Source organism: Rhineura floridana, chromosome 14, assembly GCF_030035675.1.
Source record: "Rhineura floridana isolate rRhiFlo1 chromosome 14, rRhiFlo1.hap2, whole genome shotgun sequence".
Lineage (NCBI taxonomy): Eukaryota > Metazoa > Chordata > Lepidosauria > Squamata > Rhineuridae > Rhineura > Rhineura floridana.
Window position 1 is genome coordinate 17,587,778 of NC_084493.1, and position 13,261 is coordinate 17,601,038.

The window sequence follows — 13,261 nt, forward strand, 5'->3', positions numbered from 1 at the left end:
TGGTATTTAATGGCGTAACATTACGCCTGAAGGACCAGGTCCGCAGCCTGGGGGTCGTTCTTGACTCCCAGCTGTCCATGGAGGCTCACGTCTCAGCAGTGAGCCGAGCAGCCTGGTATCAACTCCATCTGATACGGAAGCTGCAACCCTACCTTCCTGCCCATCTTCTCCCACGGGTGATACATGCCCTGGTCTCCTCTAGTTTAGACTACTGTAATGCGCTCTACGTGGGGTTGCCCTTGAAAACGGTCTGGAAATTACAGCTGATACAGAATGCGGCGGCACGTTTGATTAAGAACATCCGTCGCCGTGATCATATCGCTCCGGTGTTAGTGGATCTACACTGGTTACCAGTTGTTTACCGGGCCCAATTCAAGGTGCTGGTGTTGACCTTTAAAGCCCTATACGATTTCGGCCCAGTTTATCTAAAGGAGCGCCTCCAGCATCACCAATCATGCCGCCTGACGAGATCAGCCACACAAGACCTTCTCTCTGTCCCACCAGTTAAAACAGCTAGGCTGGTGCGGACCAGAGAGAGGGCATTTTCGATTGTGGCCCCCACCCTCTGGAATTCCCTTCCTTTCAATCTTCGCCATGCCCCTTCCTTGATGGCTTTCCGACGATCTTTGAAGACCTGGCTGTTCAGGCAGGCCTACGGGAGCTCTGGGGTGGGTTAGCTTTTAATGTTGTTGATTAAACATAAGAGTGGTGGTTGGTTGAATGATTGAGTGTGTTGTATTGATTTTATATTGTATTTTATCCTGTTGGTGTACATCGCCTAGAGTGGCCGTTAATTCGGCCAGATAGGCGACTCACAAATAAAATTTTATTATTATTATTGTTATTCACTCCATTGGGAGTGATGAAAAGGGGAACACCCGCAATTTTGCCCCCAGGTATTAGTGCAATGAAGCAAGTATTCTCCCCAGTCTTTCTCATTCTCATCCCACAGAATCCACAGAGAACAGAACTTAATCCCTTAGATGTCCGTGTCTTGGATCCTGTTACTTATTCAGGATTGGGTGAAGCCTCCATCCCTCCAGATGTTGTTTGACTACAGCTCCAATCATCTCTGTTCATTGGCCATGCTGGCTGGGTCTGATGGGAGTTGGAATCCAACAACGTCTGAAGGGCCTCCGGTTCTCCGTTCCTTGGATAGGGTCATGTGATCAACCCAAAGGCATAGAATAATAGAGTTGGAAGGGGTCTATAAGGTCATCAAGTCCAACCCCCTGCTCAATGCAGGAATCCAGCTTAAAGCATACCCGACAGGTGGCTGTCGAATTGCCTCTTGAATGCCTCCAGTGTTGGAGATCCCATCACCTTCCTAGCTAATTGGTTCCATTGTTGTACCACTCTATCATTTAGGAGGTTTTTCCTGATGTTCAGCCAAAATCTGGCTTTCTGTACCTTGAGCCCATTATTCTGTGTCCTGCAGTCTGGGATGATCAAGAGGAGATCCTGGCCCTCCTCTATGTGAACAACCTTTCAAGTACTTGAAGAGTGCTACCATATCTCCCTTCAGTGTTCTCTTCTCAAGGCTCAACATGCTGGTCCTTTCAGTCTCTCCTCACAGGGCTTTGTTTCCAGTCCCCTGGTCATCCTTGTTTGTTAGTTAGTCAGGTGTGATTATTTATTAATTATAATGATATCCCACCTTGGAAGGGTATAAATGATTTCAAATACACTTTGAAAGTCCCTGTTGGGCTTTCCTGCTCAAAAAGGCGAGGTCAAGAGTGAAGCGAGTGGGAGAGGTATATGCAGGTGCTGTTTTGTACTGTCCTGTATCTCTCTCACAGATGATGCGTTCATGCATTAAGCCGAAGTCCTGAAGAGGGCTCCAGTCTCCTCTATAGCCATCCAGACGGGCTTTCCACAGTGTTGGCACCAGCACAATCCTGGAAGTCCCTCCCTGTGTATTCAGTCTTCTGCCGTCAGGCTGATGCTTGAGGGGCGCGGTGCGAAGGTTCCTAAATGGCAGCCTAATCGGTTATTTCGCTAATGTGGCCATGTGCACAACTCCCTTGTCCCCCTGTGGTTTGCTCGACATGACGCTGCAAGCCAGGTTTCTCTGATAGTAATGACTGGAGTGAATCGATGCTAGAAGCCCCATATATTTGATGCATCTGCACGTTTTCAGCTACCTCCAGCGTGCTTGTCTTTTATGAACACCTGAAGGCTGCGTTTGAGATCAGTACGAGGAGTTGTATACCCATGGGCAACATCCCTTAGAACTAATACTACAATTCTTTCTCCAATTGATTTTCACATAGGTTTTTGGGGGGGGAGATGGGGAGGTGTGTGAAGCAGAATAAAAGGCCAGACGACAACAAAAATTCACACTGTGCTAGTCAAAGTCAGGAAAGAGTGGCTGAATCCTCTGTAATGTTTTATAGAGATGGGGGAGAAATCTGGTACAGTTTGCAGCAGGGTAGGGATGGAAAGGTCTGTTAATTGCTGTTCTCTCAGTTTCTCATTTTTCCAATCTTAAATTTAGTTTTCTCTGCAGCAATTTGTGATTTATTTTTTTTAAAAAAAAACCTCATGAAAATTCTCTAGCATTTTAGGGCAAATTTCTCCTAATTAACACATTTCTTGTCATATAATGTATTTTTCAATGTTGTTTTTACTCATTCATTTTTTATGCCCCCTTTCCCCGAAGGTATGCATTTTGTAAACACTGTCTGGTTGGCAAACTGCACTGCAAAATTCAGATGTGCGAATTTTGAAGGATGACTGTTTCGGTCCTCATATTGTTTCAGAAAGTGCGAATTTGATAAATTTGGCTTGAAATGTGAACTGAATCAAAGTTATCACCCATCCGTACATCAGGGTGATGTGCAACCTTTTGCAGTCAGTGAAGTTATACACTTTACCATCTCAGGGGAAAGTGGCATAAGATCATGAAGTCCAGAATCTAAAGATGTCTAAAGTGATCCAGTGAGTATCTAAGTACAGCTTTTGTCCATCCATAGGACAAAGTGATCCAGTGAGTATCTTGTTGTTATATGTCTTCAGGTTGATTATGACTTATGGCAACCCTATGAATCAGCGACCTCCATTAGCATCTGTTATAAACCACTGTGTTCAGATCTTGTAAGTCTGTGGCTTCCTTTATGGAATCAATCCACCTCTTGTTTGGTTTTCCTCTTTTTCCAGTCCCTTCTGTTTTTCCCAGCTTTATTGTCTTTTCCAGTGAATCATGTCTTCTCATTATGTGTCCAAAGTACGATAACCTCAGTTTCATCATTTTAGCTTCTAGTTCTGGTTTAATCTGTTTTAATGCTCAATTATTTGTCTTTTTCATAGTCGATGGTATGTGCAAAGCTCTCCTCCAACACCACATTTCAAATGAGCTGATTTTTCTATTATCCACTTTTTTCACTGTCCAACTTTCACATCCATACATAGAGATCGGGAATACCATGGTCTGAATGATCCTGACGTTGGTGTTCAGTGATACATCATTGCATTTGAGGACTTTTTCTAGTTCTCTCATAGCTGCCCTCCCCAGTCCTAGCTGCCTTCTGCTTTCTTGACTGTTGTTTCCATTTTGCTTAATGACTGTGCCGAGGTATTGATAATCCTTGACAAGTTCAGTACAGCTGTTGTCCATCCAGTAACAAAGTGATCCAGTAAGTATCTAAGTACAGCATTTGTCCATCCACACTGCGTTACTTCCAGTAGGAAACTGTTCCAAAAACATATTCCAGTCCACAAACTGCCCCTACTAGTCAACTAAGCTCAAGTGGACCAGGTTAAGGAAGCCTCTGCAAAAGATCCACTTCCCCCTTTCCCCCCTATACCAGTGGTTCCCAAACTACCCCCAGCCCCCAATGGACCATTTGATTCTTGCTGAGTGTCTTGCTGGATTTTTCTGCTGGTTGTAGCAATTGTAATGCACTATGCAAGATGCAGTATGTCTTTTCAATTGTATTTTTACAGACACTCCTTGGACCACACGAAGGAAGCTCACAGACCTGTGTGGTCCTTGGACCACAGTTTGGGAACCCCATTTTGCAAAGGGTTGTGAAATATCACTGGATGTGATTTTGCGAATGGTGAAAATATTCCCACTGTGCCCCTCCTTTCAGGATAGCAAATCCCCCCCTCCGCATTGCTTCCAGAAAATGGTTAAGCTCTGAGAGTGGTGAGTTTCCTGGACTTTCATAATAGCAAGGCAGCTACGGAGAATTAGTGATTTACAGAACTCCCTGGCTTCTGATTTTGTAATTTAATGCATCAATTAAGCAGACATCTGGCAGATGTCCGAAATTAATCTCTCTCTTTTTTAATGGATCAGTTACGAATTGGCCAGGCACATAGGCCCTGCTGCACTCTTGATAACATCATTGTAAGCCTCCAAGCCAGGAGTGGGGAGCCTGTCTCAGCCTGAGGGCCACATTCTCTTATGGGCAAGCTTCTAGGGGCCACATGCCAGTGATGGGCCATAGCTCAGCAGCAGAGCATGTTTTGTATGCAGAGGATGCCAGGTTTCAGGTAGGGCTTGGAAAATCCTGTGTGAAATCCTGGAGAGCTGCTGCCAGTCAGTGTAGATGATAATGAGCTAGATGTTCCAATGGTTTGATGCAGTGTAAGGCAGCTTCCTATGTGGATGGGGACAGAGGCAAACGTGGGTGCAGCAGTGGCTGTGACTCAGGCCTTTACATTCCAACCATGCAAATGGTAGAGGTTGATGCACACAGACCTCTGTCCTCCATCAAGCCAAGCAAGAGACTTATAGGCCCCTTGCAACTCTACAATTCTATGATTCTATGAAGGCTATCAGTGGCTACTAGCCACAATGGCTAGGTTCTCCCTCTGCTGTTGGAGGGAGTGTGTCTCTGAATACCAGTTGCTAGGAATCACAAGTAGGGTGATCTTGTGCTCAGGTCCTCTTTGCGGGCTTCCCATGGGCATCCGGTTGGCCATGGTAAGAACAATATGATGGACTAGATGGGCGCCTGGCCTGATCCAACAGAGCTTTTTGAGTGTTCTTATGCCTTAGAAGCCTCTTGGAGCCTTTTGATCCCCTTTTGATTTTTTTAACAAATATATTTGACACCACTTCCCATTAGAAACACCTCTCAAAGCTGTTTACAAAGGCAGAAACAAATGAAAAAAATGAAACCATTTCAATAAAAAATGTTACAGATATCACCAATGGTACAGGCTAGTGAGATCAGTGCCACTCATCAAGTAGTGAGGTGGCCATTTGACTTTAACCTTCATGCAGACTTGTGGGGTACTTTTCACCTCCAGGTGCACTTTTCATGGTGTAATTTATGCATAAGTAGACCTACAGAGTCATCTTTCTAAGACATTGTCGCAAATTTTAATCACGTCCCCAAATTTCAACCAGTTACCACGTACCATTTTCCTTCTGGAAATGAAAAACAACTGAGGGCCAAAAATTGTTGTTTAGGTTGCTTTTAACAGTTTTACTTAAGGATTTTAAAATTTATTTATTTATTTATTTATTGTATTTATATACCGCCCCATAGCCGAACCTCTCTGGGCGGTTTACAGTAACTAAAAACATTAAAAACAAATATACAAATGTAAAACACATCTTTTAAAAACAATTTAAAAAATGTAAAACAATTTAAAAACACATGCTAAAATGCCTGGGAGAAGAAGAAAGTCTTCACCTGGCACCGAAGAAATAACAGTGATGGCGTCAGGTGCACCTCGTCAGAGAGATCATTCCATAATTTGGGGGCCACCATTGAGAAGGCCCTCTCCCTTGTTGCCACCCTCCAAGCTTCCCTGTTGTAACCTGCCCTGGGACCACTGTTGGAGGCATGCCTCTTAATACCACTTGCTGGGAATCACAGATGGGGAGCTTGCGCTCAGGTCCTGTTGTGGGCTTCCCTTGAGCATCTGGTTGGCCACTGTGAGAAAAGGTTGCTGGACTGGATGGATCATTGGCCTGATCCAGCAGGCTTTTCTTATGTTCTTTTTTTTGTGTGTGTGTATCCTGCTTCCTAGCTTATCCATGTACTCCTGGGGAGCCTTACAAATGAAAGGAAACTAAAATAAGGAAATATGCAATATCCACCGTCCACTTTATAGTGATTGGATGAGCAGAACCCACCTCCCTGCTTCTGAATGGAACACTGATTTCATCCCAAACGCTGATCCGAATGCATCCATTCCCATGCTGTTACATTCATTATACATGGCTATTTTTAAAAATCCTCTAGCTCACCACCTTCATTAAGTAGTAGAAATTGGGTCACTCTTTGCACTGAAGCGTTTGTGAGGTATGGGGATTACGTTTCTGGGTTTTGGAAACTGGGTCACCCATGCACGGTTGCTGGGACAGACTGGGGAATCTCTTTGTGAATATAGGAAGGTGCCTCGGAATTAGTCTACTGGTCAATCCTGGACAGTGCTGTCAACTTTGATTGGCAGCAGTAAGGACGGACAATGTGTCAATTTAAGTTTCTCTCAATTACTTTTCAGTTCAGTTTTTTACTTTTCTTCATCAGTTTGTAATTTCAGTAGCATCTTCGTGTGTGATTTTCCTTCCTAATATGCATATTTTTGTATGTGGTTTTGCTGGATTCCTTGCTTGGATTCCTCATTGGGCCCCAAAGAGGAGAAAGGAACATCCACCAATGGCCTCTGCAGTTGATGCACAGTATGAAGCCTCTGGATTAGCCTTGAGTGATATAAATATTAGTAGCCTAGTCTTCCTAGGGAACAGAGCCATAGAATGCATACCCCCAAGGTACCCTGATTTCAAGAATTCTGTTGTACAGACAGAAATGTCAGAAGTGAAAGAAAGGGGCAAGATACTGATGGAGTCAAAGCACGGGAGTAGTACATACAGGTATTTTTAGATCTATAATTGTGGCAAAGCAATTCTGTTCTTCCTTGATGGAGATTGTATATCGGATACAGCTTGGCTTGTGTTAATGATAATGATTGCCACACTTCAATATTTATAGAAGCTGGTGCTTCCTCCTTGACAGAGTGGCATGTGCTGAGTTCTGTCTCACCTTCACAGATCAAAACCGTGGCTAATTGTCAGGCACACCTCTCTGTTTGCTTGCAAATGATTAACCCGTGGATACTGCAAATCTTGGTTGGTAGTAGCTTAAGGAAAGGGGCAATTTGTCCCAGGTGCTTGCCATTTTGAGATCCTGGAGTAATTCACCAGTCTCCCAAAGATGTCCTTGTCACCCTTTGTCTCAGCATGACTTAATCATTTTTGACATAGTGGGGGGGGAGAGAGGGAGGAAGGGAGGGAGGGAGTGCAGGGATACTTGTGTGTGTGAGCATCCATGTCACTTTTAAACAACTTGGATTTCTATTTATTTATTTATTTATTTTCATTTGTTGGTTGCCTCATACCCAATGGTCTCTAGGTGACTTACAACAGATTTAAAGCACGCAACATAATCTGTTGAGCCTCAGCTAAACCAGAATGGACAGGGAAGGGGGAGGCATGAGTTTCAGGCGCCTCCGCCGCCAGAGGAAGTGTAGTTGGGAATTGTTGAGTCTGAACAGGACCTTGCAGGTGGGGGTCAGCCTGCACACCAGCCAATTCCCACGGTTACCGCACTCTCTGAGGAACAGGGAGCACCGCCCCTGGCTGATGCAGAAGACGTGTTGGGGGAAGCTCCAGAGACAGTGCCAGCTCCTCCCTTGCCAAGCAGTTCCCAGGAGGATTCCAGTGTGGCACAGCCCCCTGATCTTGAGCCTGTTGTTCAGGAGCAGGTGTCTTCCGATGAGCAGTTGGAAGCACGCCCTCTGTCCCCGCGCGCCCGCCGCCACGAGAAACGGACAGGGCAAAGACAGGAATTACGTAGGAGTCAGAGATTACGTGCGAAAACATTCCCTTTATAAGCTTGCCGCTTACAGTGTGAAGTCGTTGAGTCAACTTCCTTCACACGTTGCAGAGCATGTCTAGAGTGTAGGAATTCTAGTGAGCTAGCGCAGGGTTTTCTATGAAGCGCACTGCCTTTGATGTATCCATTACTCTAATAAAATGAGATTTGCTCGCACCTACGCTCCCGCCTCGTCCTTCCGGCTCTGAACCAGACATAATCCATTTTTTTAAAAAAAACGTACAATATAAAAACGTGGAACACAAATGAAAGAAACAAAAGCTGCAATCCAGTACATGTCTATTCAGAAGTAAGCTCCATTGGGTTCAATGGGGCTTACTCCCAGGTAAGTATGTATTGGATTGCAGCCTAAAACAGCACACAACAACTGGAATGCCATCTCAATGTGTACAAGGATGGGGGAACCAAGGGCTGCATTTCTTTCTGGGCGACCTTTGGGGGGATCCTTCTCCCAGTGGTGGGCGGGGCCCGAGGCAAAGGTGGGCAAAGCAATTGATGCAAAAGGGAACTTTTGCGCAGTAGCTAGTTCCAGCACACCGTCACCCACTCTCACCCACTCCTCTCTATCCTGCAGCCAGACATTGTCAGAGTCCAAGGACACGTTCTAGTCAGGCAAAACAAACAAAAACCCCACAGGGTATGAAGCAGGGCCTTTGAGATGTGTGGGTGTGTCAAGGAGGGTGCAAAGTAAAGTCAGTGAGGGGTGTCACCTGGGAAAGAGGGTGTGGCTTGAAGAGAGTTGCAACGGCTAGATATAGAGGCTTGGAGGGCTGCATTTGGCCCACAAGCTTGCGGGTCCCCACCCCGGTGTTCAGTATGCCATAGGTTTGACATGCACAAGTGTTTTGGTAATTTGTGTAGTGCTATATGTAGAGCCAGGCAGAGTGAGCTGTCTGCCTCAGACAGCTGATTTTGGGTGTTGTAGAAGAGCCGCAAGTTGTTGGTGATTACTGTTGAATTTTTGTTGCCAGAGAGGAGGAGATGTGCCTGTAGGTTCTGCTGCCTCAGGTGCCAAAGCAACTTAGCTGACCTTGGGTACTTTATGTATGTTGACCTGGCATCATTAACTCCCCTGCTTTAGGTAGCAAAATGACTTGGGCCAGCCTTGCATTCTTTGGTATATATACCCTCAGTTGCAAAGTAATGTTGATTTTTTGGAGGAGTGGGATTTTTGCACTGGCAGGATTTCCCCAATGCTTTCTTCCCAACTTTATTTGGTGGTCAAACGTACAATCTCATCAAAAGTTCTTGAATGCATTGTTTTACCAATGTGCACCTGTGCATCAGTAATATAGAAGGGGAGAAAGACACGGATGAACTGAAAGGAACGTAGGAAGCTGCCTTATGAAAACCAATTCTCCACTGAGTTCAGTATCGTCGGCTCTGACTGGCAGCAGCTTTCCATGGTTTCAGGAAGGGAGTTTTTCCCATCCCTGCCTGGAGATGCCATGGATTGAACCCGGGACCTTCTGCGGGTGAAGCAGGTGCTCTGCCACTGAGCTCCGGCCTTGCCTAGCGATTTCAACAGGAGCAAGACAAGATCTAATCCTCAACCTTGAGCACAAACACATCATCTTGAACTCCACAGAGAAAGGACCATAAAGTGTGTGAGTGCAGAGTGCTGGGTGCAAAATTCAGAACTGGAGAATGCCTAGTCTGTTGGTTCCATGTCAGAAGCAAGAGACGGTAATTCAGTATCTGGGTAGTGGCACAGGCAAGCATCCCTAGCAACATGCTGCCCATTTGTTTTTTTGCCACATAGCTGCAATAGCCAAGTAGGCTTGGTGTTTATTCAGAATCCTAGCTGCAAACATGGGATTTGCTTCAGGCTGGCTTGATGGCAGCAGACTGCACATCAGCACTCCAAGAGGGCTCTCCACCGCTGCCGCTAACCTCATGCCACAATTGCTACTTATGTGGCTCAGCTCAGTGGCAGGGAATGGGGTCAGGGATGCCCTGACAATGGCGTTGAGTCTCTGGACCTGTGTGGTGTGCCCCAACTCCATTGATGTATGGTGGGGAGAAAATGGGCAGAGAGACATTTTTCCCCTCTCTCACAACACTAGAATTCAGGGCCATCCCATGCAGATGTATGTTGGAAGATTCAGGACAGAACAAAGAAAGGACATCTTTACACAGCGCACAGTTAAACTATGGAATGTGCTCCCACACACATGCAGTGATGGCCCCCCAACTTGGATGTCTTTAAAAAAAGGATGAGGAAAGTTCATGGAGAATGTGGCTATCAGTGGCTATGAGCCACAATGGCTATGTTCTCCCTCCACTGTTGTAGACCATTTGACTTTGAACAGGACCAGCACCAAGCATGCCGGGGCACTTGGGCACGAGCCTGCCCTGGACTCCAGCAACGCACGCACGCATGCCCCACCTACCTACTTTCCGCAATCTGTGGAAGCATCAGCTCCCGACCATGCTGCGAATCGTGGAGAGGGAGCTCCCAAATACCTCCCTACTGCCACGCAGGCCTGCAATGCCAGCCTGCATGTTCCACCTACCTCTCTCTTGATGTAAATGCTGGTTGCACTGCGGGTGCAAGCTTGCCATCAACCAAGATGGCAGAAGGGAATCAGCCCCTTAGGGAAACCTTGGCCGCCATCTTGGTTGATGGCAGGCTTGCACCCACAGCGCAACCAGCATTTACATCAAGGGAGAGGTAGGTGGGGCCTGCGTGGCAGTAGGTGAATGTCTGGGATCTCCCTCTCATTATCCACAGCAGGGTCGGAAGCCAACCCTGCTGCGGATCGCAGAAGGGAGTGCTACCCACCCACCCTAAGGAGGAGCCCTTCAGGGGCCCCTTGGGACCCAGGGCCCCTCAGCCAGGGCCCAAACTGGCCACCCTCTGGCGCCGGCCCTGACTCTGAATACCAGTTGCTGGGAATCACAAGTGAGGAGACAGCTATTGTGCACTGGTCCTGATTTGGGGCTTCCTATAGGCATCTGGTTGGCCACTGTGAGAACAGGAGCTGGTATTCAGTGCTAGTCTTACTCAGAGTAAACCCATTGAAGTTAATAGACATGACTAGGGATGGAAAAATCTGTCAATTTCAGTTCTCTCGGTTTTTCACTTTTTGAATCTTACATTTAGTTCTCTACGTTTTTGCCGCAATTTTTTTTTTTAAATACTCATGAAAATTCTTCAGCATTTTATTATTATTATTTATTACATTTATACCCGCCTTTCTTTTCATGACTGAAACCCAAGGCGTCTTACATATGGTTCCCAGGCGGACTCCCATCCAGGCACTGACAAGACTTGACCCTGCTTCGCTTCAGCTGGGAGCTGGCCTCAGGTGCCTTCAGACCACAGCCTGGGACCACTTTAGTGTTAATTTCTCCTGATAAACACGTTTTTGTATGCCGTTTTGACTAATGTACACATTTTTGGAAACGATTGCTTCTAATGTAACACTTCGTTATTTTCAATAATATATTCACTTTTATGGACACTTTCCTCATGTATATACATTTTTGTAAACATTGGTTGGAGAACTGCTTTGCAAAATTTGGAGAAGTGCAAGTTTTAAAGGATGGCTGTGCTTCAATTCTCATACTGTTTTAGAAAGTGCACGTTTGATAGATTCAGCTTTAACTGAATCAAATTTCCAGAGCTTGGAAAAGTTACTTTTTTGAACTACAACTCCCATCAGCCCCAGCCAGCTTTATGCTGGCTGGGGCTGATGGGAGTTGTAGTTCAAAAAAAGTAACTTTTCCAAGCTCTGCAAATTTCACCCCGATCCCTAAGGGTGACTATGAAAGGTACTCTGTGCAAAGCTGTAGCTACACTTCTTACTGAGTGCCAGTGTGATATAGACTTAAGCTAGGGAGACCTAGTTTCCAACTCCTACTTGTAATTTGTTAGCTTCATTTGCTGGCTATTGTCAACCGTGGTCTTATCTAGAGATGACAGATCCATGATAAATGACAGAATTGGCTCTAAAGGAGAACTAAACTGCATTTGTCCCCTGTCTTTAGACTTGACTTAGGTTTGTTAATTTCAGTGGGTCAAATGAAATCAAATCCTTTATTTGCATTGGCCACAAGCCATTGCAATTGGAATTCAGTGGGCCTACTCTGACTTAGCAGAATACTAGACTCAACGGGCCTTTGGCCAGACCCAGCAGGGCTCTTCTTAGGTACTTGTATGCAATTTGAACTGTGTTGTTCCTGTGTGGGTGTAGTTCTGTGGAGGTAAAAAATAAATTCCTGTGATTTAAATGGCAACAACTAGGTCTGGTAAAACCCCAGGATTCCTGATGCTAGCATATGGAATATGAGCAGCAGTGTAGTGGCAAATTCAGAAGTACAAGGTCCCTTCAAGATAGACACAGCCTCACTCCTCACAGCCATGCCCCCTTCTAAGATTATACAACCTTCTAAGATTATAGAATGATCTGGCCATTTTACCACTTAATGCTGCTTTCTGCTTCTCTGTCACCATCACCATTTAACTCTTTTCTCACTGTCAAAGATATTGCTTGAATTACTGAATCAGCATGAAAGGGGAGCTACTGAGAATAGTCTTCTCAGTGGTTGATTCACTTCCTTTCACTCTGATTGGCTCCAATCAGCAGGAGAGGACAAGGAAGCAAATTAGAAGACTCTTCTCAGTGGCTAACACACTCCCCTTTCATGCTGATTGGCTCATAGGATGCTGGAGACATAGGGACCCTGCTGGGACCTGCTACCCCCCCAAGTAAGAGGTCTAAGACAACCCTCTCCTCCCGAGACCCTGGACAACTACAGCCTTGAATGTAAGACTCTTTGTTTGCTCTGTGCAGAATAGAACTGGTTCCTCGGAATTTGGACTAGTTCCCCATCCATTCAGAGCCCTTGTGTGAGCTGGTGTCTGTAAATGAAATGTCTGCATCACCATGTAGGACTGTGTGGAAGTGTGTATTGCTCCTGTACAGTCAACAGTTCTGTGCATGTTGGTGTGAGTTGAATGCACAATCTGAGCTGCTCCGTCTTCAGGGGCTGACACCATGGGGGTTGGGGGAGCAGCTTACTTGCACCTTCTTGTTGGCTTCCAGACCTCCGTGCCTTAGGTCGGAAGATTCCATCCCATGCTAGGTGTCTGAGAGTTTGGCTTATTCAATTTTGCCCTCTCTCCAGCGTCACATAAGCTGTATTGATAGATTAATCTTATATTGTTGTGACTAAACAGCCCTGCCAGTTTCCCCCCCCATTATGCAGTCTAATCCGTCTTGACAGCTGTATCAGTCTATATTTGTTGTAATCGCATTCGCTATATTGGCTGCATGGAGTTCCTACGCTAGGGTCTTTGTGCTGTCACAGCAGCTCTGGATACTACCCGTCAGCTGTCTCCCTCTTCCCGGGGAACTCTGGGATTGTACCTCTGTGTAGTGAATAGGGGTCTCTTA

At 45.8% G+C, this 13,261-nt stretch overlaps 1 protein-coding gene across 2 annotated transcripts in view; it reads left to right on the forward strand.

Annotated features, from left to right (window-relative positions):
* Positions 1 to 13,261, forward strand: part of NTRK3 (neurotrophic receptor tyrosine kinase 3) — a 554,024-nt gene that overhangs the window by 64,002 nt on the left and 476,761 nt on the right. The gene's annotated exons all lie outside the window — the stretch shown is intronic.